Consider the following 26,699-nt stretch of genomic DNA (forward strand, 5'->3'; position numbering starts at 1 on the left):
TTTCATGCAGGTTCTCCATATGTTAACATTTTAGTCATATGTACATGGAATTTTTTTCTTTTTCTGAACTGTTTGAGAATAAACTGCAGATACATTTCCCCTTCACTTGGTGTATATTTCCTAAAAGTAAGAAAATACTTTTATTTATCCACAATACAATGCTCAAAATCAAGAAATTCATATTTATATAGTATTATTATCTAATCTACAGAGTTTATTCCAATGTGACCAATTGTTTTCTATACATGTAAAAAAGTTTTTTCCTGGTCCAGGATCCAAATCTGGGGCATTTAGTTGTGTCTTTTTAGACTCCTTTAGTCTGGAACGGTTCCACAGACTTAGCTTTTCATGACGTTAACAATTTTCTTTTTTTTAAGTAGGCTCCATGCCCAATGTGATCAAGAGTCACACGCTCTACCAATTGTGCCAGCCAAAAAGTCCCATGACATTAATATATTTAAGGTGAGTACAGGCCAGTTATCTTGGAGAATGTCACTCAGTTTGGGTTTGCCTATCATTTCCTTAAAATCAGATCCAGGTTATTAATTTTGGCAGCCATATTGCAGAAGTGAAGCTGTATCCTTCTCAGTGCATCACAGGGAGAGGCACATGGTCTCCATTGTCCTATTCCTGAGGATAGTAACTTCGCTTTTTTAAAAAATACTTTGAGAGAGAGAGAGTGTGTGTGACGGCACAAGCAGGGGGAGGGGCAGAGGGAGAAGCATAATCTCCACTGAGCAGATAGACCAACTGAAGACCCTGTGATCTGGCCTGAGCTGAAGGCAGCCACTTAACCAATTGAGTCACCCAGTTACCACGAGAATAGTAACTTTGATCACTATGATGGTATCTCCAAATGTCTTCATTATAAAGTTATCTTTTCCCTTGTAATTAATAAGTATCTTCTGTGGAGATATTTCAAGAGGGTGTTGACATCAAGCCATCAAATTTTCATCTATTGGTTTCAGTATACGCCTATAATTCTTTTTGAGAAACTTTAATAATTGTTTCGGTTGCTGTCAAATGACAGTTTTTCATTTTCCAGCATTCCTTTTTCTTTATTCATTTGCTTTCCTCTATAATGATGAGCTTTCCCTTTTTACTCACTTTGTTGTTAACCTTTGTAAACTCCTCACTCTGTTGCCAGCTCTGTGATACATTTAAGGAAGGTCTTTTACAAACCGCAAATACAGCATTTTAGCTGTTTTTGTTGGCCTATCTTATCTGCTACACTGTTGGTAACAGGTGTCAGTCTTCACCTCCCATTCTTTCTTCAGGCAACTCCCGCTATGTTTCCGAATCCTCCCCTGAAACTGCTATTGACAAGTTATCAGTCACTTCCACTCCATCTTTCCAGATCCACAGGTTATCTGACTTTATCTTTTTCTTTCTTTCCCTTTCTTTCTTTCTTTCTTTCTCTCTCTCTCTTTCTTTCTTTTTCTTTTCTTCTTTCTTTCTTTTCTCTTTTTCTTTCTTTTAAAAGATTTTATTTCTTTGAGAGAGAGAGAAAGCAGGAGCAGGGGGGAGAAGCAAGGGGAGAAGTAAGATACCTGAGTGGGGAGCCCAATGTGGGGCTCAATCCCAGGACCGTGGCATCACTATCCCAGCTGAAGGCAGATGCCCAACTCACTGAGCCACCCAGGTGCCCCTGACTTTATCTTTCTTTCCCCTCTCAGTAATATTAGCTGCAGCTGACTACCACACCCTTCTTGAAACACTTCCTTCTTGAGGCTTCTCAGACACCATCCTCTTCTGTTCTCCTCCTGTTTCACTGGCCTTGACAATCTCTTGCTGACTCTCCTCCTTTCCTTCATCTCTAAATTCAGCAGCTCCCAACTGCTTAATCCTGGACCCTCTTGTCTTCTCCATATACACGCTCTCCCTCACCTAAGCCTTATTAGATGACCTTATCTAGTAAGACTTCATGTAACCTTATGTATTTCTTTTTTTTTAAGTAGCCACTATGCCCAGCATGGGGCTTGAACTCACAACTCCGAGATCAAGAGTCACATGCTCCATCAACTAAGCCAGCCAGGAGCCCCAACCTTATGTATTTAAATACAATTTATAGTCTAATGAATCCTGAATTTATCATAGCCCTGATCTCTCCTTCAATTCCAACTGCCAATATAGTATGTCCAATTGGATTTCTAAAATATATACTTGAAACTTAGCATGACCACAATGGAACACTTAATTTTCTAACCATTTCTCTCCCAGTCTTCCTAATTTCAGTGGAGCCATCAACATTTACTTGGTCACTCAAGACTCAATTTTTCTTTCTTTCTTTCTTTTTTTTTAAGTCTTAATTTTTCAAGTCGTTCTTGATGACTCTCTTGTCATCACTAAAAACACCCATTCTGTTCCATTATCTTATCTATTTGCAAGTTCTGTGGCTTCACCTCCAAAACATATCTGGTATCCACAATTTCTCCCATGTACACTACTCCTATTTTTGTCAAGATCACCAATTTCTTACTTAGAGAATATTGCAACAGACTCTTTCTTGTCTCTTATTTCTCTCCCTCTTGCCCAACAAGATAGAGCAGCCACAATTATCTTAAAAAATAAAAGTTATACCCCTGCTTAAAATGTCCAACTACTTTAAATTGCACTTAAAATACAATAACAACTCTAATACCATAGCCTTCAAAACCTTGTATGATCTGGTTGTATGATCTTCCTATTTCTTCAAGTTTTCTTGTATCACTATACTCCTTGCCCTATATTCTAGCAACTCTGGCTTTCTTATTGTTTTCAGTGTGAAAAAAAAATTCAACACAAAAATCCCTGCCTTCACGGAGCTTTCATTCTAAAAATGGCAAGATTTCACTCTTTTTTATGGCCAAGTAATATTCATGTGTGTGTGTGTGTGTGTGTGTGTGTGTGTGTGTACCACATCTTTATCCCTTCATCAGTTGATAGACACTTGGGCTCTTTCCATAATTTGGCTATTGTTGATAATGCTGCTATAAATATAGAGGTGTATTATCTCTTCGAGTCAATATTTTTGTATTCTTTGGGTAAATACCTAGTAGTGCAATTGCTGGATCATAGGGTAGTTCTATTTTTAACTTTTTGAGGAAGCTCCATACTGTTTTCCACAGTGGCCGCACAAGTCTGCATTCCCACCAGCAGTGCAAGAGGGTTTCCCCTTTTTCCACATCCTTGCCAACATTTGTTGTTTCCTGTGTTGTTAATTTTAATGGCTGGCTTCTTCTTCTTCTTCTTTTTTTTTTTTCCCATTATTCAAGTCTCAGCTCAAATGTTAGTAACTTAGAAAAGACTTCTTTGGGTGCACCTGGGTGGCTCAGTCAGTTAAGTGGCTAAGATCAAGCCCCAAGGCAGTCTCCCTACTCAGTAGGAAGTCCGCTTCTCCCTCTTCATCTGCTGCTCCCCCTGCTTGTGCTCTCTCGCTCTCGTGCGCTCTCTCTCTCAAATAAAGAAATAAAATCTTAAAAAAAAAAAAAAAGATTTCGACACTATTTAAGTTGCCTGCATCTCCCACACTTTGCATTTTTTTGCTTTACTTTTTTTTTTTCTTTTCAGATTTTATTTATTTGAGGGGCACCTGGGTGGCTCAGTCAGTTAAGCATCTGCCTTCGGCTTAGGTCATGATCCCAGGGTCCTGGGATGGAACCTCTCATTGGGCTCCCTGTTTCTCCCTCTCCCCTTGGCTCCTCCGCCTGCTCATTCTCTCTCTTAAATAAATAAAATCTTTAAAAAAAAGATTTTATTTATTTGAGAGACAGCGCGCACTCGCAAGAGCAGAAGCAAATGGCCCGCTGAGCAGGGAATCCTATGCGGGCCTGATCCCAGGACCCTGGGATCCTGACCTGAGCTGAAGGCAGGCACTTAACTGACTGAGGCACCCAGGTGCCCCTGCTTTACTTTCTTCATAGCACTTATTGCCTGGAATCATCTTACTTTCTTCTGTTGCCTCTACTACATACAGTACATAGTCAATAAATACTAGTATACCAAAAGGAGTGAATTTTACTGAGTATAAATTTTTTTAAAAAATGTATATGAGGCTGGCTCAGTCAGTAGAGAGTGCACCTCTTGATCTCGGGGTTGTGAGTTTGAGCCCCACATTCGGTAGAGAGATTACTTAAAAAACAATCTTAAAAAATTATATGAAATGCAGATTGCTGAGGTTCACTCAAGGCCTTCCTAATAAAAAATCTTTGGGGTGGTGTCCAACTGTAATATGTGTGCACTCTCTAAAGTTTCAGACCACTTCTCAAAGTTCATGAGGGTAACTTGTGTTCTGCAGTCCAGATAGCCCCATTCCTCAGGTCAACTTCCCCTTTTGGGTTCCTTGACATTTCTGGTCAGCGGACCTCCTTTGGGACCATCCTAATCCATCAGAGAGCATATGTCACATCGCAAAATGGGGAAAGTTTTCTCTAGAGGCTAAAGGATACAGGAGTGGACCTGTTCAACCTCTGGCATTGTTTGTCCACTCACGGGACTAGAGGGGAACACTGGAGTGAATTTCTTAACCAATATAATCTTTCCTAAGGCAACTGACCTCCATGTGTCTATGTGTCCAGTGAAGAGTTATTTGCATCTGCCTCATCAGGCCCCAAACACGTTTCCTTCTCAATTAAATTCAACAAGTGTTTATGGATCACCTAAGTCCTGCCCAGCCTCCGTCCTTGCAGAGGAACAAGACATGGTCTAGCCATCAAGTTGCTTACAAGGTAATCAATCAACTGACCAATCAACTGTCTTGAAGTTTTAAAAACGCAATGTTCTCCTATTCTTTCCACTTTGTTTCCAGTTTTTTAAAACAAACAAAACAGTGAGGAGAACATTGTTGATTTTACAGAGTCCCCTCCCCACCCTTGGATGTTTTCTATTCCCAAGTCTTTTGCTTAGTTGTGCTTTCTTCCTCTTTTTCTTGGTTAGCCAATTAGTTTAGTAGTTTTGTCTGTTTTATCATTATTAACACTTCCAGGGTGGGAGGTATTTTTACATGTAAATCTCAATCTTCAAAACAACGTAGCAAGGAAGATGTCTTGGAGGGGAAAACTCACTGAAGGTCGAAAGGTTCAAGGTCTCTTCCACATCTCGTTGCCATTCCTATTAGGGCTGGCCAGCTAGAGCTTGGGCGTCTTGCTCCAAAGCTTGGGTTCATTTCTGTGCACTTGGCCACCCTTTGGGAAGGTAATTTTATGGGATGATAGGATGTGGAAGTCTGAGGTTAAGAAATGAGTGACCGAGTCACTGGTTAATCAGTGTTGAATAATACTTTGTGTTTCTGAAAATCCTTTCCTTTTTCAGAATGGGAAAAGGGAAAGGAGAAATGCAGTGAGGCGCTCCAGGGTTTGGCAAGGACTGGGCACAGACGCAGTCGCGGGGTCAGAGGTGGAGGCACCGTCAGCCCCAGGAGGAGCTCGCGGCCGGCGCTGTACACCCAGAAGCCTGGAGCGCGAGGCCTGGGAAGGCGCCTGCCGACCGGCCGAGGCCCGCGCTGCATTCGGGGTTGGCGTGTAGCATCGGTTCAGCGGAGCCTCCGCAGGCAGGTCGGCTTCAGGTGCTCAACTGTGCGAGGGCGCCAAGCCGGAGCACGCCTGTAAGCCGGCGGCGCGTTCGTCCCGCCACATCCCCCGGCTCGGCGACTCAGGACACCAGGCCTCTCGGGTGGGGGGGGCTGGCTCGGACCCCGATGAGCACTCCAGCCCCTCTACCTGGGCCATCGAGGCAGGACGTTTCCCCACCTCGGAAGCCACGGGACCCTCAGGGCCAGCTTGACCCTGAATCCGAAGAGTCGGCTTTTCTGATTGGCTTAGAGTACAAACGCAGGCGAGCGCTGCCTGAGACCCGCTCTTTGATTGGGTTTTAAGTGAACAGCAGAGCACGAAATAAAGAGGCCTTCAGTCATTGGGCCATTGTGTGAATCTCCTTTTGGCTTTCTCTGCCGCCTGAATAAGCGTCTCAGGATCTTCGTCATGAGTCTTAAATCTGGGCCTGTCAGTTCGCCCCAGCGTTACTCGTCTCTAGGCAGGGCATGGGGTTTACAGAGTTCAACCAATCATACAACGTCGAGATCAGGTTGCCAGGCAGATTATGCTAATAAGGCCCCGCCTTTTATGCTGCTCCCACTCTGCGGCGGGAAGAACCACCTGGAGGTGGCGGGGGGGGTTTGATTTCCATCACCCCTAGGGAGAGAGGATCGGGGACCCGCTGATCTTCCAGCTCCCCTCACCCAACGTCGTGTAAGTACCTAAAGGATTAAGGGAACCGGATAAGCCAGCGTCCAGAGTACCCCATCGACTGGGAGGGTGTTTCGTCTTTGCTTAGTCCCACCCAAAATGGCGCCAAGCTCTTTCCGCGTCTCAGAGCCCGGCCGGGGCCAACCGACCGCGGACCCGGGTGGGGGGGGAAACTGATGGTGGTGGTGGGGGGGAGAAATCCCGGCGGCACCGCCCGATGGTACAGTCCAGCCGGGGCTGGGACAAGGCACCTCACTCGGGGTGGGGGGTCAAACCATCTGCACCTTCTAAGGGGAAAGGGGCAAATCCCCCTAAAGGAGCCCCTCCTGGCGCTGCGTTCAGCGATGGCTTTGGCGCCTCTTGGCCCCTGCCTTCCCCGCGCGCAGCCTCCCCCCTGCGACCCCCGAGTGGCTTGCACGCTCCGCCGGCCGCGCGCACCTCTCCTCCCCTGCCCGCGTTGGTTGGGCCGGGACGGCAGTTGGGCGCCCTGCGCGCTCCTGCCGCGGCGGTTGGGCCGGCGCTCCGGGTGCGGCGGCCGCTTGGGGTGCGGCGGGCGGTCTCCGCCGGCCGGGTACCCGGGGGGCGGCGCGGGGGTGGCGGCGCGGCCCCGACCTCGGGGCCAGGCGGGCAGGAGGCCCGCGCGATGGAGGGCTCCCTCGGATGGGGCGCCCTGCTTTGTCTCGTGAGGCCGCGCCACCCACCTGCTATTGATTGCCGGTCCCCCGCAGTCTCACATTTACAAGTTGGCTTCGCCGGGACCCGGGGAGGCCCGGCTTGGAGGGGCGTGGGGATGGCACGTTTGGGTCAGTCTTGGTAAACAGCGTCCCGGGGTGGGCAGGGCGGAGGCCGAGGTCAACCTGCGCCCGGTGTTGCGTGCAAAGGCGTGAGCCAGAGGCCCCTTGGGAGCGGGTTGATGGTGTATAGATTCCAGCCTATCATCAGCTTTCGTTAAGCATTTTTTAGTCAGTAGCCAGGTATTAGGTACTCTACCCAGTAAAATGAACGCAGCGCGGTTGAATTTTGTGTGCCTGCGTGTTTAGCCTTGTTTGGCGGATTTGTTGGATTTCAATCAATTTTCAATCAATGTCTGTGTACGCTTAAGCACAGGGAGGGCTGGTTTTGGTGCTGTCATCGAGGATTAAGTGTGCGATGAGTCCCACCCAGCTCAGCCCTGTGCCTAATTCTGCACCATCGTCTGTTCAAATCTTGTTCCACAAAGTTTTTTTGACCTCAACAGTACTTAACCTTCATCATTTTAAAGCCAACACAATCACTCGTGACTGTTTTGTGGCCTCTTTGCACGACCCGTTCCTTTGTTAAGGCAGGAAGGTACACTGTTTTTGGTACTCTTCTGCCCACTCCATCCCCGGCACCACAATAGTTTCCACGTTGCTGAACCATACTTCCATGTTGCTCTAAAATTGAGAAAATTGCCTTTGTTTGGCAAAGCCGCATTTTAAAGCCGTGCTGATTCGGTCTAGTATATTTAGAAGTAACTTCTACGCTTACTTTTTTAATGTCTTGAGGTGAAATTGATAAAAAACGGGCCGTTTTAAAGTGAACAATTGAGGGTCGCCTGGGTGGCTCAGTCGGTTAAGTGTATGTCTGCCTTCGGCTCAGGTCATGCTCTCAGATCCTGGGATCGATTGGGCTCCTTGCTCAGTGGGGAGCTTGCTTCTCCCTCTGCCTGCTTTTTCCTTTGTCTGCGTGTCCTGCTGATTGTGCTCTCTGACAGGTAAATCTTAAAAAAAAAAAAAAAGTGAACAATTTGTAGTAGACTTACATTTTAAAATTTTGGACCAAGACATTATTCCCACCTTGTGACTCCTCTTACTGAGTTATTCCTTGACCATCCACTCTTAGGCTCTCCTCTTTGTTTTGCAAGTGTGCTTACCTGCTCTCTCTTTTCCTAAATGAACCATTTTTAGTTTCCTAATGTTTTTCAGTGCAAGTATTAATGTGCACAGCATACACTATACATGTGAGTGTAATCAAGTGTGTATTATAGATAAGGCAAAGTTCATTTCTTCAAGGGCCCTGAACACTTTTTGCTTAGAATATGGTGGTATAAGGGATAGCCTATCAATCCAATATAATCCTAAATTGATTGGTACTGCCTCAGTTTCCACTTGTCTAAATTTATTTTTTCTTTCTAGTTTTAACAATAATACGTGATCATTGTAGAAAACACAGAAAATATGGAAACAGTATAAAATTAAAATTACCTAAAGTAAAATTACCAGAGATAATCCTTGCTGGTATTTTAGTGTCCTTCAGATCTTTGTGTGTGTATATATGAAACATTTTTACAAACTTGGCATCATGATATTTGGTTTTTGTTTCTAGTTTTGTTTTTCCTGTAGATGGGTACCCTAATGACTTCATTGATGATTTGCCACTGTCAGTACTTTTCTCCATTACTTGAACGGGGCATCATGAAATCCTGTGAACCGAAAGAATTATAACATTTGATTCATTTTACTTTTTAAAAACATGTCCTAATGGGATAGGTTTCCGAGTAACAAGCAGAATTGATCAGAGTTGAAAAATATTGAGCTATAATTATGGTGTCCTTAATTTGGCATTTCAAGTACTAGTAAACATGTCATAACTACATACTTCCATTTGGTAAAAGTGATAAACTGTTAAACATGTTGTCATTGCAGTGTTTGAGTTGTTTAGTCAGAGTTTGTTTTAAAATTGAATGCTGATATACTTTGACCTATTACCACCTAAAATACATAATTTTCCCCCACCCCACCTGTTTCCCCAAAGAGTATTGACACACCCCCTCCAGCAATTTGTATGTTTTTTTACAAGCAGAATTTATTGATTATTGTTTAAATTTGTTATAGGTACTTTAATAGATTAGCAAAGGAGAATTTGGTCTGGTGTCTAGAAAGAGCCAGTGAGTTAAGAAAAAGGAAATGTTTGCTACAAGCAAATTTTTGCAGAATGGTCCCTCTGGAATTCTCCTTGAGTGCTGTGTAGGGGGAGGAAGGTGAGAGGGGAGCGGGTGACTTCATTATCTTGGTCATTCTCTGTTGAAGCCTTCATCTCCCTCTTCTGGCATGATACTGTTTACCTGATTTACTTGAATCACTGCTAAATCTGGTCTCTGTCCTTTCTTTGTTCTCAAGGCTACGACCCTATTTCAAGATTTATGTAGAACATTCTGAACTGGTGCCTTTCCAGTTTATTTCTTACAGCTCCTTCTGTGAGATTGATGCTTCACTATTAGTACTGAAACATTATTTCCATTCCCTTCCCCAGATCCTTCAGTGGTTTACACATTACCAGTGTAGATTTTAAATTTGTTCAGGTTGTGGAAAGCACCTGGAAGTAGGTTTTGTTTTGTTTTGTTTTTTGATAACTTTGAAATAGTTAGGAAATTCCTTGGTGGTGGTGGTGGTGAGGAAATGGAGAGGGAGGGGGAGATTATGGATAATGTCAAATCACAATTATGGCAAAACTAGTTACAATGTGGGGAAAACAAACATTATAGAATCAATACTATGCAATATTTTACGAACCCCAAGTAGATTGCTGAAAGGTCATTATTTGCTAAAATGGTCCATTATTGTTTGTTACTCATTTCCTAGTTGAACTCTTATTTCAACATTAGAATATTGGAGCTACATGCTCCATTTCTTGACCCATGTCTTTCACTTTCTAGGTCTGATTCTCTGGTTGTAATCCACAGCCTTTTCCCTACTGTGATCTTTGGAAGAGCTATCCCTTCGATCTGTGCAGTCCAGTCTGGTAGCCAGTAGCCACATGTGGCTATGGAGCACTTGAAATTTGGCTAGTGCTGTAAGTGTAAAATACTTTTATGCCAGATTTTGAGATTCAGTATGAAAAAAAATTCAATTGATAAAATGTTGATTATAAAGTTTATTTATTTTAAAGTACTCCCTATACCCAACGTTGGGCTCGAACTTATGACCCTGCGATCACGAGTCACATGCTCTTCCCACAGAGCCAGCCAGGTGCTCTTAAAATATTGATTATATGTTGAAATGATGATATGTTGCATATACTAGGTTAAATAAATATATTATTACAGTTTGACCTGTTTCAACTTTTTAAAAAATGTGACTACTAGGAGAAAATTACATATGTGGCTTGTCTGTGTGGCTTGCGTGATATTTCAGTTGAACTGTGCAGCCTTAGACTTAGTTTAATAGGGGTGGGGTGTTTCCAAGTAGCAGTAAGCCGTCATACAATGTATTATCTTTGCGTTTGTTTAGTTTCATCTAACAGATACAGCTAATATGCAGGTGTGTCTGATTTTTTTCTTTGTGCTTATGATAGCTCTCACAGAAGCATTATTCTGTTGAAGAAAACCTTAAAACCACTTCCAGATAATTGAGTTAACTGTTATTGAATTAATATACTCAGTCATTTGAACTTAAAATAATAAAATGAAAATCTATTGAGCACATAATCCATTAAAAAAAAGTTGAGCTAAGCATAATCAGCTGAATTTTCCCAAACTTGGGTCTGCTACTTACTCATTGATTTTTATAATGTATCATTTTTTCAAAGGTTTAAGAAATACTTCTGGGAGAAAGTTGAAATTGAGAAAATCAAGCTCACTCCCCCCCCCCATTTTGGAAAGGGCCATAGTAGTTGGATTCTAAGTGTAGAACATTTTGGACCAGCTCATGGGACAACTGTCCTTTTAAACATAAAAGAGTCATAGCTTACAGATAAAATCATATTCTTTTTATGACTATCTGAAAACATTGAGAGTTTTGCTCTAACTTACTTTGGTAGAAATATTTCCTTTTACTACTCTGTATAAGAGGTTTGATATGTTGTAGCATTGAGCAGCATGGGCTCTGCGGGCAAGTGAACCTAGAGTCATAGACTAGATTGAATTGACTCATCTTGGGCCTATTACATAAAATCTGTAAGCTTAGTTTCTTTTCTCTTTCTTTCTTTCTTTCTTTCTTTCTTTCTTTCTTTTTAAAGATTTTATTTATTTATTTGACAGAGAGAGAGAGAGCACACAAGCAAGGGGAGAGGCAGGGAGAGGGAGAAGTAGACTCCCCACTGAGCAAGGAGCCCAATACAAGGATTGATTGGACTGTGGGGGTCATGACCTGCGCCAAAGGCAGACCCTTAACCAACTGAACCATCCAGGCGCCCCCCACCTTAAAAAAGATTTTATTTATTTATTTGACAGAGTAGTTTATTAAATCCCAAAACTAGTTTTTTTTGTTTTTTTTTTTTAAGATTTATTTATATTTTAGAGAGCGAGCAAGAGAGACAGAGAGCCTGGTGTGGAGGGAGAGATGGAGAGGGAGAGAGTCTCAGAAGACTTTGCTGTGCTGAGTACTGAGGGCTGAGCACAGAGCCCCACGCGTGGCTCCATCTCACGGCCCTGAGATCACAACCTCAAAAACACTGAAACCAAGAGTCAGTTGCTCAATGGACTGTGCCACCCAGGCACCCGTCATTTAACTAGTTCTTTTTTTTTTTTTTAAGATTTTATTTATTTATTTGACAGAGAGAGAGACAGCCAGCTAGAGAGGGAACACAAGCAGGGGGAGCGGGAGAGGAAGAAGCAGGCTCCCAGCGGAGGAGCCTGATGCGGGACTCGATCCCAGGACCCTGGGATCACGCCCTGAGCCGAAGGCAGGCGCTTAACCGCTGTGCCACCCAGGTGCCCCTAACTAGTTCTTAATTATTAATGGGAATAATAATAGTACCAATCGCATAGTCTTGGCATGAGAATGCTTGTTATCAGTCACCACAATAATATAAATGGCTCAATAGCAAAGCTCATAGTGATTAGTGGCTCAGTAACTACCGATCTTGGACCGTCTGCTTCAGCCAAACCAGTCTTCCCACTGTCCTTGCAGTATTCTGGAGGTTTCCTTCATGTTTTCACACCTTCATTTCTCAAGTGGAATGTTTGTGTCATCCCCCCGCCCCCCACCCCCTTCTCTAGTTCTCTCCACCAAAATCCCATCCATCTTTCTGGAGCAGTTGGTTGGTAAACTTTTTTTTGGGTAAAGAACCAGGGAGTAAATATTTGTGCTTTTTGTGGGCCATATGGTCCCTGTTACAACTGCTCCTTCACCCCTGTCATGTGCAGCATGGCTGTGTTCCAGTTTAATTTATTTATGGACCCTAAAATGTGTTGTACTATAACTTTCATGTGTTATGAAATATTCTTTTTTTGAAAAATTCTTTTCAACTATTTTAAAATGTAAAAACCATTCTTAGCTCACAGGCTATATCCAAAAACAGGTGTTGAGCCACTCTTGGGTTGTAGTTTGCTAACCCCTGTACTAGAGCAAGTTGAAAGCACACATTCTTCATTGGGTCCTGTTGACCATCTTACTTAAAAGTGATCCCTGTTGTCTCTGAATGTCCTACAGGATTTTTGTACTGTTTGGTAATAATTGGAGCATTTATTGAGTACTTAGTTTGTATCATGTAGCAATTATTTGTACTTCTTTCTTTTTTTTTTAAAGATTTTATTTATCTATTCGACAGAGATAGAGACAGCCAGCGAGAGAGGGAACACAAGCAGGGGGAGTGGGAGAGGAAGAAGCAGGCTCACAGCAGAGGAGCCTGATGTGGGGCTCGATCCCATAACGCCGGGATCACGCCCTGAGCCGAAGGCAGACGCTTAACCGCTGTGCCACCCAGGCGCCCCTGTACTTATTTCTTGTTTCCTAAATATGTTATAAATTCCTAGAACTGATGGATACATTTTAGCCTCCTCATCTAGAATCCAGTACAAGAATGCCGTTTACTTGCTGGATTCTAAGATGTTTGGAGGAATAAAGGAGTGAAGGTTATTAACTTTAAGATATTGAAAGTGATTTCTGAAGTTTTCTTCCCTTTTCTTCAAAATTTTTATTTTTTGTGTGCAAATCTCTTCTTGCTTGAAGATTCTGAGGCCAGCCTGTTGGGGGTTATTTTCAGTCTTACTACAAACCATGATTATAGGCAACCTTACTATCATGTCCTTCTGATGGCAGAATAGCTCTAACACCTTTGGATAATTATTGCTTTGCGTTTGATTAAACTTTGTAGTGTGTTTTCTAAGGCAGCTGTTTACATTTCATCCTTTTTTTCCCCAGAGTGCTCCAAAGCAAATTTTATTTCACAACTTGTTTTGAACGGATGTTTGCCAGCTTTGACAAAAGGGTAGACACTTCTCCCTGAAAATTTTGTGCAGACCCCAATCACTTTTGTCATTGTCCACCTGACATTGACTGTGCAAACAAGTGCCAAGTAGGTAGCTAAGGTAACTAGGCACTTTACGTTTCATCCTTAATGTGTGACATTGACAGAACAGTATTGTAACTATTTTACAGATGAGAACAAGGAGACAATTTTAGGGAATGATGTAAGAGTGGTGAGAGCTAAGGCTAGGAGCTAGGCTAAGTGTGGATTCTCAATCTCAGGCAATGGTGTGTATATTAATTAGATTTCAGTCTCTTATTCATTTATCCATCTTCTCTTGAAGTTGATGAATGAAATTGTTCTGGATTTTAATTAAGTACTTCATACGTTGATAGATAGAAGGACCTACAACCAGTCAGTGTTTAGGACACTTGTTTATGTGACATGTAAGTTTCCTCAAGTATGTTAAACCTGTTGAAGTAAGTAAGATATGACATAACTATAAAAGGTTAATTCTGGAATTAAAACTAAATTATGGGGGGGGGCCCTGGGTGGCTCAGTCGCTTGAGAGCTCAGGTCATGATCTCCTAGTGGTGGGATCAAGCCTCGCTTTGGGCTCTGCGCCCAGCGCGGAGTGGGCTTCAGAGTCTTTCTTCCTCTCTGTTCCCCTCTGCCTCTTTCGCTCGTGCTCTCTCTCCCCTCCTCTCTCTCTCTAAAATAAATAAATAAATAAAACCTTAGAAAACAACCACCCCCCACCCCCTAAATTATGAAGAGCCTGGCTGGCTCGGTCAGTGGAGCATGTGACTCTTCATCTTGGGGTTGCGAGTTTGAGCCCCAGGTTGTGGGTAGAGATGACTTAAAAAAAATGCCCCAAACTAAAGTAAATTATGTAGCAGAAATTGTACCTTGATGAACTTTATTCCATTAAACAATTTTAAGAACAATTATATTCATATTTATATATGAATTATATATGAGTTATCCCAAAGTCTAGGTGTCTCATCAAAAAAATGGTATCTTTTGGGGTGCCTGGGTGGCTCAGTCAGTTAAGCTTCTGATCTTGGTTTCAGCTCAGGTCATGATCCCAGGGTGGTGAAATTGAGCTCTGTGTTGGGCTCTGTGCTCAGTGGGGAGTGTGCTTGCGATTCTCTCTCCCTCTCCCTCTGCTTCTCCCCCTTCACTCTCAAATAAATAAATAAAATCTTTAAAAATGATATCTTTTTATACATCATTTAAAAATATAGTATCTTTTTGGGGAACCTGGCTGCCTCAGTCGATGGAGCATGTGACTGTTGATCTCAGGGTTGTGGGTTTGAGCCCCATGTTGTAGAGATTACTTAAAAATAAAAAAAATTAGAAACAATCATATCTTTTTTCAGATCCGTGGTTTTTCACCACTTGTAAACTGTAGGCAATATGGGACACCTGGCTGGCTCAGTTGGTAGAGCATGTGACTCGATCTTGGGGTTGTGGGTTTGAGTACCACATTGGGTGTAGAGATTGCTTAAAAATAAAATCTTTGGGGACGCCTGGGTGGCTCAGTCGTTAAGCATCTGCCTTCGGCTCAGGGCGTGATCCCAGAGTCCTGGAATCAAGCCCTGCATCGGGCTCCCGCTCCGCTGGGAGCCTGCTTCTTCTTCTCCCACTCCCCCTGCTTGTGTTCCCTCTCTCGCTGGCTGTCCCTCTCTCTGTCAAATAAATAAAATCTTAAAAAAAATAAAATAAAATAAAATCTTTGAAAAAAAAAACTGTTGGAGATGTATTTGAAATCTAACAAAATATGTATAAAGGACCTTCACAGAAAAAGTTCTAAGACTTTATTGAGTGACTTGAAGTGAAACCTGAATAAACAAAGAAGATACACTGGTTCAAGGATTGGAAGATTTGTTATTGCAAGGTGTTAATTCTTTGGAAACAGACTTAACAGAGTTAATGTAATCCCCGCAAATTAAAAAAAATAGACAAGCTGATACTAAACTTTTTGTTAATGCCCAAGAAAAGGCAAGAGACTCTTGAAAAAGAAAAAATAAATTGGAAAAACATCTCTCCTGGAGATCAAGAAGAGCTGTCATAATTAAGACAGTGTGGTATTGGCACCAGGATAGACTAATTGATCAATAGAACACCATGAGGAGAACAGAAATAGATTCACATGTATTTAGACACTTAATTTATGACCCAGGAGGCATGGCAGATGAAAGACAGAATGATAAAGCTTTTAGAAGTTAATATAGGAGAATATATTCATGACCTCAGTATAGGTCTTAGATATAGAATCTTAAATCAGTTATTACCTGCACTCATAGAATAACGAGCAAAAATCTTGAACAGGCACTTCAGAAAAGGAGATATCCATGTTTCTAATAAAAGCATAATAAGGTGTTCAACTTTGTTAATAATCAAGGAAATGCAAATCCCAACCACAGTGCCATATTTCTGTATACCTAAATTCCAGTTGGCAATACCAAATCCTGATGCTGTTGAGCAATAGGAACATTCATGCCTGGCTAATAGGAATATAACTTGGTATGACTACTTTGGAAAGCAGTTTGGAATGATCTAGAAAGTCAAAGATATGCAGACTCCGAAGCCCAGAAAGTCCCCTGCTAGAGAAATGCATATACATGAGATAAGCAGAAAAGATATTTGGAGTAATTCATTTTCCTGATACGAGTTGACTCAGTTAATATTTGAGGGCTGCCACAGTCTGTTCTGTACACACAGGTAGGTTTTGTTTCGGTACAGCAGTGAATTCATGTTATTTACATTTTCCCTCTCTGCTGAAAATTTTAATACAAATATTTAATCCAGTCTGTTCTTCAGTTCCTAAAACAATGCTGGGCACAGGGTGGGCATTTAATGAATATTAGTGTGTTTTTAAAAATTATCGTTTGATTTTTATAATGGATACTCTTCACTCTAGCTTTGTAGTTACCTCACCTAATCTGGCTATAGACTAATTTGCCCATGTGAATCTCTCTGTGGGTTTGGTGAGGTTCCTTTGGGAGCAAGCCTAGCCTAGTGATCGCTTCATCTGGTGGGAGGCCAAGGCGACAGGAGCAGATCCAAGCCTCGCTTGAGTTCTGTCAGTTTTGCCTAGGAGAAAGCTGTGCAGCAGACAGGGAAGTGATCAGCCTCCGTAGTAAAAGGGATCTGGGTTCAAATCCCACTTATGGGCATTATGACCTTGGACAAGTACAAATCTTTGGTTGTTGTGAAGATTGAAATTGAGTATTTAAAGTCCATCTCACAATGGCCGGCTTGTGATAGATGCTGAGTAAATGGCAATAGCTATAATTATTACTATTCCACTGGTGTTTACTTAAGTAACATTGGATTTCCACAGTATACATTTTCATTGAAATGGACTATGATTATGCTGAGTTTTAAAATAAAAAACTGCATCCATTAAGGGATTCTAATATTGTGGTCTCCCTTAACCACTTCACTGGATTTGCAAATGAATCCAACATGTTATAGTCTGCATCTGAATGAAATGGTTCAGCTAAGTGTTTGCAGAGTAGATGTGGTTGAGACTTCTAAACAGGAACTCAATGCCACTGTTTTGTCTCTCTTTATGGAAGAAAATGCTAATCACAGAGTTTTAAAATTCTATCCATTTTAATTTGAAATCTACATATTTTCTAGTGTAATATGTCAGTTGAGAGAACCCTTGCTTATTCCCAAATCAATTGTTTAATAATGGAAATGTATTAAAACACCTTTTAATCGGAAGTAAGACTTTTCTGGATAAGATATCTTCATGATCTAGTGCTTAGCCTGCGGTGATCATAATTTAAATAGTTATTAACATTTGTAATACACTCTGTGCCATTGTAGTCTTATTATAACAAACATCCCACTCTGTCTTAACAGTAGGCCTGTGAGTTAGCTAAGACAGGTGATGTTATTTCAGTTGTCAAGATAAAGAACCTTTTATTTGCCTTCACATTCAATATTTTTACGCTGCTCTGTACTTTAAGAAATGTCCTGGCTTGCAGAAGACAATTCTGAATACTAGACCAGTGGGCGCTGGCCTCCTATTGTTCATTTTATTAAGAGGGAGGAAGTTGAAATTTGAAGAAGGTTGAATTTAGATTTTAAGTCTTAATTATATGCCAGTATAGAGTTTTTATGAAGGCAATAAATGCCTCATTATGTCATCTGTCTGGGCTCACCATCTTGTTCATCAAACACTTGTCTTTGACCATTCTGTGTTTTATATTTAAATTTGCAAACAGGGGATTTGAGATTGAGGAATGAGAACTTGGAAATGAACAGCAGGCGAGACCCTCATTAACCTGTTCGCGGAGGAAACGAATTGGATATAAAACACATTACTTCAAACTAGTATCAATTTGCTTCTTAGTCCTGAGTCAGCGCAGTGGCTCAGCCTGTTTGAACAAAAGGCTGCGTAATGTTTCGGGAGTTGAGGTAGCATGAACAGGTAGTTACGCTGTTTTCTCTTGTATTAAACACATAGTGTTAAGTAAGGAAAAGTTGGGTTCTACAATAATTTCCTGTAACCTATTTTAATATTAAATTCTTTTTTTTTCCAGTTAAAACATTAAAGCACTGGAATTTAAAGAAACAGCTTCGTGCTTAAGAGTACGCCCCTTTACATTATCCAGTATTTCATGCTAACAACTTGGAATTGTCGATTGTTGAGTCATAGCTGCCACCCAGAACCATCTGTAAGAAAGGCTTTCAGGGCTCCAGAACACCCACCTGCCAGGCTCCTACTTAGTTACTGCAATTGCTAATTCAACAAAAGAGCTTGAGATATTTGGGCCAGATAGCTTTCTGTGTGCAGGTGTGCCAGGGGCCACAGCTAGTGTTTGTACCCAGGCCAGTCGTCTTGTGAAACAAGGCCACCGTTCAGAAAGGGAGCTAGGGTAATGTGCTTACAGCTATGTAAATCCATCATCCGGAGTTGAAACACAGGGGCACTCAGTGTTACTTGATGAGTCATTTGTATCAATCTTTCAGTCTTCAAATGTGCCTCATAAATCCATATTTACATACAGAGTGTATTTCAAATATTCCTCATGAGGGGTGGAACAGCGTTGCTTGTTAACATGTGGCGAGGGAAGCTGGAAAATCACATACTCATGAGAGTGATGTGGTTGGCAAGGAAGACCACCTTAATTAACAATCACCTCAGCCTTTTCAGAATTCTGACATAAATACCACAAACATATGAGGGAGGCTGGTAAGTTGTATATTTTGAGCAAAGGTGTCAGGATTCTTGCTAAGTTTTTGTTTAGTAATAAAGTCTTTTTTTTTTTAAGGTGATGATTTTGAGCACTGAAAGTTTGTGTATGAATGTCTATTTATATCACTAAGTCTCAGTAAGGATTCTGAGCTCTGATCCTTGCTTATTAAAGGCAGGTCTCGGCCTCATTATAATCAGTCTCTCATATTACTTCTAGAATGGTTTTCCAAAAAGTGTTATTGCCATGATAAAAGATTTTTCTTTCCTTGCTGTCCAAGAGTTAGCCAGATCTGACTGACATCAGAATCACCTGGGGATACTTATTGATTATTTTTTTAAAATAAGAATGCCTGTTGTCCTTGTGCAGGGCCTGGCCATCTTCTCTGTATCTTTCCAATGTTAGTGCCTATGCTGCGGAAGGGAGCACCACCTGGGGATGTTTAAAAACAAAGATGCCTGCTCTTCCCCTCTGCCTCTGCGACTGATTGAATCAGAATTCTCTGGGGGGTTCCTGGCTGGCTCAGTCTGTAGAGCATTCGACCCTGGATCTCGGGGCCATGAGTTCAAGCCCTATGTTGAATATAGAGCTTACTGAAAAACAAAACAAAACAAAAAAAAACTTAGGGGTAAGGCTCTGGAATTTGTCTTTTTGCCTGCCTTCCTAGGTGATTCTTATAAAACCAGTTCATGAACTTTGGGAATTGTGATTCTTTAGCTTGAAGTCTTTTACAGGCTCATCTTGTTCGAGACTTTTCTCTCTCAGTTACGAGGCCCTGAGCATTCCTCAATTCCTCTTGAGTCTAGAATTTTCTCAAACTGTTTATATATACATAGGGTATATCTATCTATCTATCTATCTATACACACACACACACACACACACACACACACACACACCATAATTATGTAATAATATAATATAAATTATATATATATACACATACACACGTGTAAAGTTCTTGGTACTTATGCCAAATTGCTTCCTAGACGTTCTGCATTGATTTAAATGTCCACTTTTTTCTTTTTTTAAAAAATGGCTTTGTTGAGTTATCATTCATATACCATATAATTCACTCATTTAAAGAGCTTTAGTATATTTTATTGAGTTCCGCAGTCACCACAGTCAGTTGTAGAAAATTTTCATAACCCCCAGAAGAAACTCCACACCTTTTGTCTTAATTCCCATCTCTGTTCTGCTTCTTGTCTGTATTCATGTGCCATTCTGCAGGTTTCATGTAAGTGAAGTCATTCGATATGCAGTCGTTTGTGAGTAGCGTCTTTGACTTAGCCGAGTACCTTGCACCGCGTCTAGCCAGACCTGCTTTCCTTATCAGGGCCTAAACAAAAACTGAGAGGTCTGAGAGGCAGAGAAGCCTGCAGAGCTTTAAGCAATCTCTTGGGACCGAAGACCTAGAGATCCGAGTTGAAGGACTACAAAGGCAGGAGTGCCTGGGTGGCACAGTCGTTAAGCGTTAAGCGTCTGCCTTTGGCTCAGGGCGTGATCTTGGGATCGAGCCCCGAATCAGGCTCCTATGCTGGGAGCCTGCTTCTTCCTCTCCCACTCCCCCTGCTTGTGTTCCCTCTCTCGCTGGCTGTCTCTCTGTCAAACAAATAAATAAAATCTTTAAAAAAAAAAAAAAAGACTACAGTCAGAATAGGAGCGCCAACATCCCAGAGGCAAAGAAGACACAGAGAGGTGAGCCTGAGATTAGTCCTGGTTTTCCTCTTGAGGCATTCGGGGCTAAGCTGTGCTGGTCAAGTGGGTAACAAGCAAAAAGCAACTGAATAGAAGAGTGGGGATTTTGGTAGTCTCACAGTGCTGGGGAGACAAAAACTGATTCAGGGCCCACCAAGGAAGAAGCTCCCTAGGAAACACCTCAAAGTCTCTGTTGTAACTTCTGGAAGGTCGGACCTAGGAGCAGACCCAATCTGAGAGTTTCACAGACAGCAGACCAGCCTGGAGTCAGCTCCATGGACTGAGTGCCCTGCCCTTCTGCAGCCTGCCAGAGGATAGGTGGATCGTGGATGAAGATGGTGGCTACCTGTGGGAGAGGACGCCTTGAGGCTTTCAGGCACCGGTGGTGTTCCGTGCTTTGATCCACCACGTTTGCTCTGTGACCGTCCCTCAAGTCAGATGCTAATGATTTGTGTGCTCTTTTCCGTAGGCCTGTGATACACTGTGCCGCTTTGAGGTTTCCACCTAAAATCTCGTGAGAGGAGAATAGAGGACTCCTGACAGATTCTCTTTGAAATTGCCTTCAGATTTTACCAGCCAACCAGCTACTCTTTGTAAAAAGGAAAAGGCAAACATCAAGGTTTATCATTCTTTAGAACTCACACTGAGCGGTGGTTCCTTTTGAACTCTCAAGGATTTTAATGTGGAATTGTCCGGCTAAGACCCCCAACAAGCGTCTTAGTCCAGGTTTTTCTTTTCTTTGAGGAAGGAGGAGGACTCGGTGCCTGGTGGGAAGATTTCTGTATGGGGAGTAGGAGGACAAAGGGACATATAAATGGAGAGGGACAAGAAGGCCAAGGGGACCATTTCACATCTGTTTCAGCCACTTCATTCCTTGATTGTTTTTGTCATCCTCTTTTCTTTTTTTTTTTTTTTAAAGATTTTATTTATTTATGTGACAGAGAGACAGCCAGCGAGAGAGGGAACACAAGCAGGGGGAGTGGGAGAGGAAGAAGCAGGCTCATAGCGGAGGAGCCCGATGTGGGGCTCGATCTGGTAACGCCGGGATCACGCCCTGAGCCGAAGGCAGACGCTTTAAGGACTGCGCTACCCAGGCGCCCCTGTCATCCTCTTTTCTAATATTTTTCTTTTTTTTTTTTTTAAACATTAGTTCAGTTCTCTTCTGGTTACATAGTATTGTCTTTGATGATGGCCAGCAATGAATTAGGAAAATTTCTTTAGGATATATACCGCAGTAGTTTTTAGTCTGTAACACATCAGTCCCCTAATATTAAAAGTGCTCCTTACTCTGAAATTTTTCTGCCATTGTCTGCTCACTTACCCAGCTTTTTAAGTTTTTTCTGAAGTTTTTTTCCAATGGCATAAAATTTTATCTGGAGAGGTGCCTGGCCGGCTTAGTCGATAGGGCATGTGACTCTTGATCTCAGGGTTGTGAGTTCAAGCCCCATGTTGGGTGTGGATCCTACTTAAAAATCAACCTATCAGTCAATAAAACAAATAATGTTTTATCGGGGGGAGTTTTCTGCAATCCTGAGCATTTCATTATTTGCTTCACTGTTATAACAAATGTTAACTGTGAACGGTATCAGTAGAAATACCTGGAGGACCCTATTGTTATCACTTTCTCACTTTTTATCTTTACACTCAGACCTCTCTGTTTATATGGAAATATTCTGAATCCATAACAGCTTGATGAAAAACACTTTTTACATTTGGAACCTAGTCAAAGGCTTATTGTTCTTATTCTTTAAATTTGTTGAAAGCTTTTATGAAAGTCTGGTTTCCCTGATCATTTACTCTCTCAGAAACCTTTAGTTCCTTAGGCATATTTTCCCTAATTAAAATTGTGTTTCTTTTACTTCCTCGTGGAATTAAAAACAATATTTTCATCCTATGACTCCACCCTCACTTGCAGGTTTCCAGTAGCTCGTTAGCTGGGGGCAGAGGGGGACAAGAGGATGGGGCCCAGCGCTGGCGAATGGAGGGAGTTCAGGCTGGGCGGACCCACGACTGGGCAGGTTAGGGCAGCTCTCTCTGTCATTCACTGCTCTGTGAAGTGGAGCGCCATGTTCCCTTAGCCTCATCCGGGCTGAGATGAAGAGCAAAGCAACAGTATCTGTCAGGGCACTTGGGACACCTCGCGAGGCAAGGTTATAGTATTGTTATTTTAAACGCCTCACTTCCAGTTTTTCTCAGTGTTAATAATTTGTTGTGAATTTTTAAAATTGAGAAACTCATGTGACAGATCATTTAGGCTTCCTCTTTTCAGCAAGAATGGGGAATTTGCACTGAAATTTCTAGAATTTTGTTATTCATCCATTGCTACTTCCGCCGCCAGTTCCTGTTCATCTTTAAGAGCTGAGTCCAGTAGTTTTTTGTCTTTCCTTCTGAGTTCTAAAACTGTTTCGTCCAGAAATCAGTTAAATCTAAAATTTCTGCTTGCCATTCCAAATGCGTGAGCATAATAGAAGCCCTTTGTTTTCATTTCACTTGGCCTAATTTTGTAGCTTTCAAATTTAGTATTACATCTCAGTCATGCAGTGGTTAGCAGCTGTTCAGAGCACTCCTTTGTGATTCAGTATATTGTTTTCTGAATTGTGAGGACACAGGCTTTAAAGATTTTATTTATTTATCTTGAGAGAAAGAGAGCGAGTGTGAATGGGGGCAGGGGCAGAAGGAGAGGGAGAGAGAGAATCTCAAGCAAGCTCCACACGGGGCTCGATCACAACTCTGAGATCATGACCTGAGCTGAAATCAAGAGTCAGACGCTTAACCGACTGAGCCACCCAGGCGCCCCAAAGATAGGTTTTAAACAACTTCATTGGGTTGGTGTGACATTAAGTTAATGAACAAATTGGTAAGTGTTAATTGCTTAGGCCAGTAACTAGCACACGGAAGGTACTCAACACGCGTTAGCTATCCACACATCCTGTCCCCGTGATTGGCCCTGTGCACTCTGTCGTCCCTTGGCCATGCCCAAGGGGCACAATGCCGGAACCAGAGGGTTGTGAGTAACGGTAGATGCTTGGCTGGCTGGTGGGATAGGGAGTTTCCCAAGCCCTGCATTGAAAAGTATGGTGTAAAACTCAAAATGAATTGGGTCAGGAGTCAGAGATCGAAGAAATAAATCCAGAACCCGAGCCTGGGAGTTTGTGAGCTAGGAAATTAGGAGATGGGGAAAATTGGAACAGTTGAGATAGGTCCACAGAGTGGCTTGTACTGACTGGGCCTTAACAGGAAAGTGAACTGGACAAGGGTCTTCCTCTGTACCTGCTGACCCGGCCACCCTGCTCTCCCTAAAAAGAAAGCCTTGCAGGTCCCTCATGTCGGGGAGGTATTTGTACCAAAGAAGTGGTTAGAATGAAACTGAGGTCTGAGAGGACGTTGGCAAGAAGAGCAGTCACTGCTGGGACGCCTGGATGGCTCCGTCGGTTAAGCGTCTGTCTTCGGCTCAGGTCATGATCTCAGGGTCCTGGTGACGCGGTTTCCGAATGGTGGTGAGATCAGGTGCGGACGGCCGAGAAAGAATTCTTAAGATGTCTTCGGTGCAGAAAGGTGATTTTATTAAAGTGTGGGGACAGGATCCATGGGCAGAAAGAGAAGCTGCGCTGGGCTTTTGAGGAGTGACTGATTATATACTATGGGGTTGGGGCGGGAAGGACAAAGAGAGTCCAAAGGGACTTTCATATGCTAAAGAAGACCCTCAGGATCCTGGAGGCCTGGCTATTATCAACTAAGGCTGTTTTCCCTCTAGCAAAGCACTAACGTTAAGATAGGTAGAAGTTTCCCGGAGGAATGTCACAGATCCCACCCAGGAGTAGGGGGAAGGGGGGAGAGGTTGTGGAGTGGCCTTCGCTGGCCTTCTGCTCCCTTGTCCCTGGGATCGAGCCTGCTCAGCAGGGAGTCTGCTTCTCCCTCTCCTTCTGCCTCCTCCTCCTGCTCCTGTTCTCACGTGCTCTCAAATCTCAAATAAATAAATACTAACATCTTTCAAAAAAAAAAAAAAAAAAAGAGCAATCTCTGCTATTTATTGTTCCCTTGCGGTGTACCAGACCCTGTGGTAGGTGCTGCTCACGCTGCCCTGCCACGAGGGGAGAATAGCTGATTGGCTGTCAGGAATTCCAGAAAGGGGTGAGTCGGAGGTCAGCCCCTTTGGCCTGAGCTGGGAGCGATTGCCGGTGGTGGTTCAGTCTGGCTGGGCAGAGGCAGGCCCCGGTGGAGGGCAGGGTTCATCTTGAATGGGAGGAGGAGGGGCCCGGAGTGACCTGGGCCTTCTGCATGGTCTGGATGGAAGAGGGCCCCCGTGACGGCCTCTGTCTACTGCACTCATCGACGGCATATTTTTATTTTTATTTGTTTTTGTGGTAAAATGTACATCACATAAAGTCTACCATTTAACCATTTTTAAGCGTACCATTAGTGGCACGAAGTACATTCACAGTGTTGTACAACCATCACCATTATTGATTTTCAGAACTTTTTCATCATTCCAAACAGGTACTTTCCTTATTAAAGAATGACCCGCCCGGGGCCTGGGAACCTGTCTTCTACTTTCTGTGTCTATGTGTGGGGTTACTCTCGGTATCTCATGTAAGGGGGGGCCTACAATTTGTGTCCTTTTGTGCCGGGCTTATTTCATTTAGCGTTATGTGTTTTTTTTTTTTTTTAAGATTTTTTTTTATTTATTTGACAGAGATAGAGACAGCCAGCGAGAGAGGGAACACAAGCAGGGGGAGTAGGAGAGGAAGAAGCAGGCTCACAGCAGAGGAGCCTGACGTGGGGCTCGATCCCACAACGCCGGGATCACGCCCTGAGCCGAAGGCAGATGCTTAACCGCTGTGCCACCCAGGCGCCCCTAGCGTTATGTTTTTAAGGTCCAGCCACCTTGCAGCATCTGTCAGAATTTCCGTCCTTTTTAAAGCTGAGTAATATTTCATTCGTTGTGTAGACCGCATTGTGTTTATCTTTTCATTTGTTGATGGCATCGAAGGCACGTTTTAGAGCAGTGTTCTGGGCACGTTATCAGGATCCCATTTGTTCTCAAAAGGCCACTGTCCTTAGCAGTCTCGAGAATGGTGGAACCTACCAGGTGTCTCCTCCCCCAGCCTCCACTGTAACTGTTGAGTTTCTTTTACCTCAGGAAATCTTTATCAGGGGAATCATCTCCTGCTTTCACTTCTAATTCTTATCCTGTTACCTCAGAACAATCAGATTCTTTTTTTTCTCCCTGACTTTTTTCTCTCCCTTCTCTGTCCCACTCCCCTGCCTACTTTGTGGTTCAGTTATTTCTTTCTTAGACTTCTCTTTACCTCCACTCTGTTTATTCCTTTGTCCTCCTGCCTCCTTTCCTCCCAGTCTTACTGTTCTCTTCTGGAATACTCTGATCTTCTTCTGTTTCCTCGTTGCTTTCCTCTTTTCTTTTTTTCTGGCCTTTCTTATTCCCTTCTGTCTTTCCCCTAGTTAATTTCTTCTTGTTGTACCATTTTAAATTTATGGCTCAAAATTCACCCTAATTATTATTTCTTTTTTTTTTTAATTGACTTTTTTTTTTTTTAAAGATTTTATTGATTACTAGGAAGATAGGTAGGGGAAGAAAGGGATAAAGAAAGGGGGGTAATCAGAAGGGGGAATGAAGCATGAGAGACTATGGACTCTGAGAAACAAACTGAGGGCCTCAGAGGGGAGGTGGGCGGGGGAATGGGATAGACCGGTGATGGGTAGTAAGGAGGGCACGCATTGCATGGTGCGCTGGGTGTTATACGCAACTAATGAGTCATCGAAGTTTACATCAGAAACCGGGGATGTACTGTATGGTGACTAACATAATATAATAAAAAAACACTAAAATAAAAAAAAAGAAAGTGATACACGTAAGAAAAGGCTACAGGAAAGAGTAATACGATAGAAAAAATGCCTAAGTTCATCAGAGTGTTGCACCTATTTCAGTGTTATCACTATACATGGTTTATATGGTTGTGGTAGAACTACATGCATATATTGTATCTACATTGTATCTTGCTTTTTTTTTTCTTATCTGTAAAGTGCATTTTCCACATTATTAAAAGCTCTTTAAAGCAAAAAAAAAAAAAAAGATTTTATTGATTTATTTGACAGAGAGAGAGAGGCGGCCAGTGAGAGAGGGAACACAAGCAGGGGCAGAGGGAGAGGAAGAAGCAGGCTCCCAGCAGAGCAGGGAACCCAATGCGGGGCTCGATCCAAGGACCCTGGGATCACGCCCTGAGCCGAAGGCAGACGCTTAACGACTGAGCCACCCAGGCGCCCCTCTTTTTTTAACTTCTAAGGTGTTTACCATATTCCAGTGTTCTAAGCATTTTGCAAATATTAACTCACTTAATCCTCTTTATACCTCTGTGAAGTAGATCCTATTCCCGTTTCCATGTTGCACCGGATGACG

The 26,699-nt window shown here is 42.6% G+C and overlaps 1 protein-coding gene and 1 non-coding gene across 2 annotated transcripts in view; one reads left to right on the forward strand and one right to left on the reverse strand.

Annotated features, from left to right (window-relative positions):
• Positions 1 to 4,712: 4,712 nt before the first annotated feature.
• PRDM10 (PR/SET domain 10) overlaps positions 4,713 to 26,699 on the forward strand; it is a 96,844-nt gene continuing 74,857 nt past the window's right edge. The window contains exon 1 of the mRNA XM_040631033.1: positions 4,713 to 6,224. The gene's annotated coding sequence lies outside the window, so the exon portion shown is untranslated. The remainder of the gene's footprint in view (positions 6,225 to 26,699) is intronic.
• On the reverse strand, positions 18,911 to 19,015 carry LOC121103002. The gene has a single exon (XR_005835148.1). It is a non-coding gene; the product is annotated as a U6 spliceosomal RNA (small nuclear RNA).

The sequence above is a fragment of the Ursus maritimus genome, unplaced genomic scaffold, assembly GCF_017311325.1.
Source record: "Ursus maritimus isolate PB19 unplaced genomic scaffold, ASM1731132v1 scaffold_16, whole genome shotgun sequence".
NCBI lineage: Eukaryota > Metazoa > Chordata > Mammalia > Carnivora > Ursidae > Ursus > Ursus maritimus.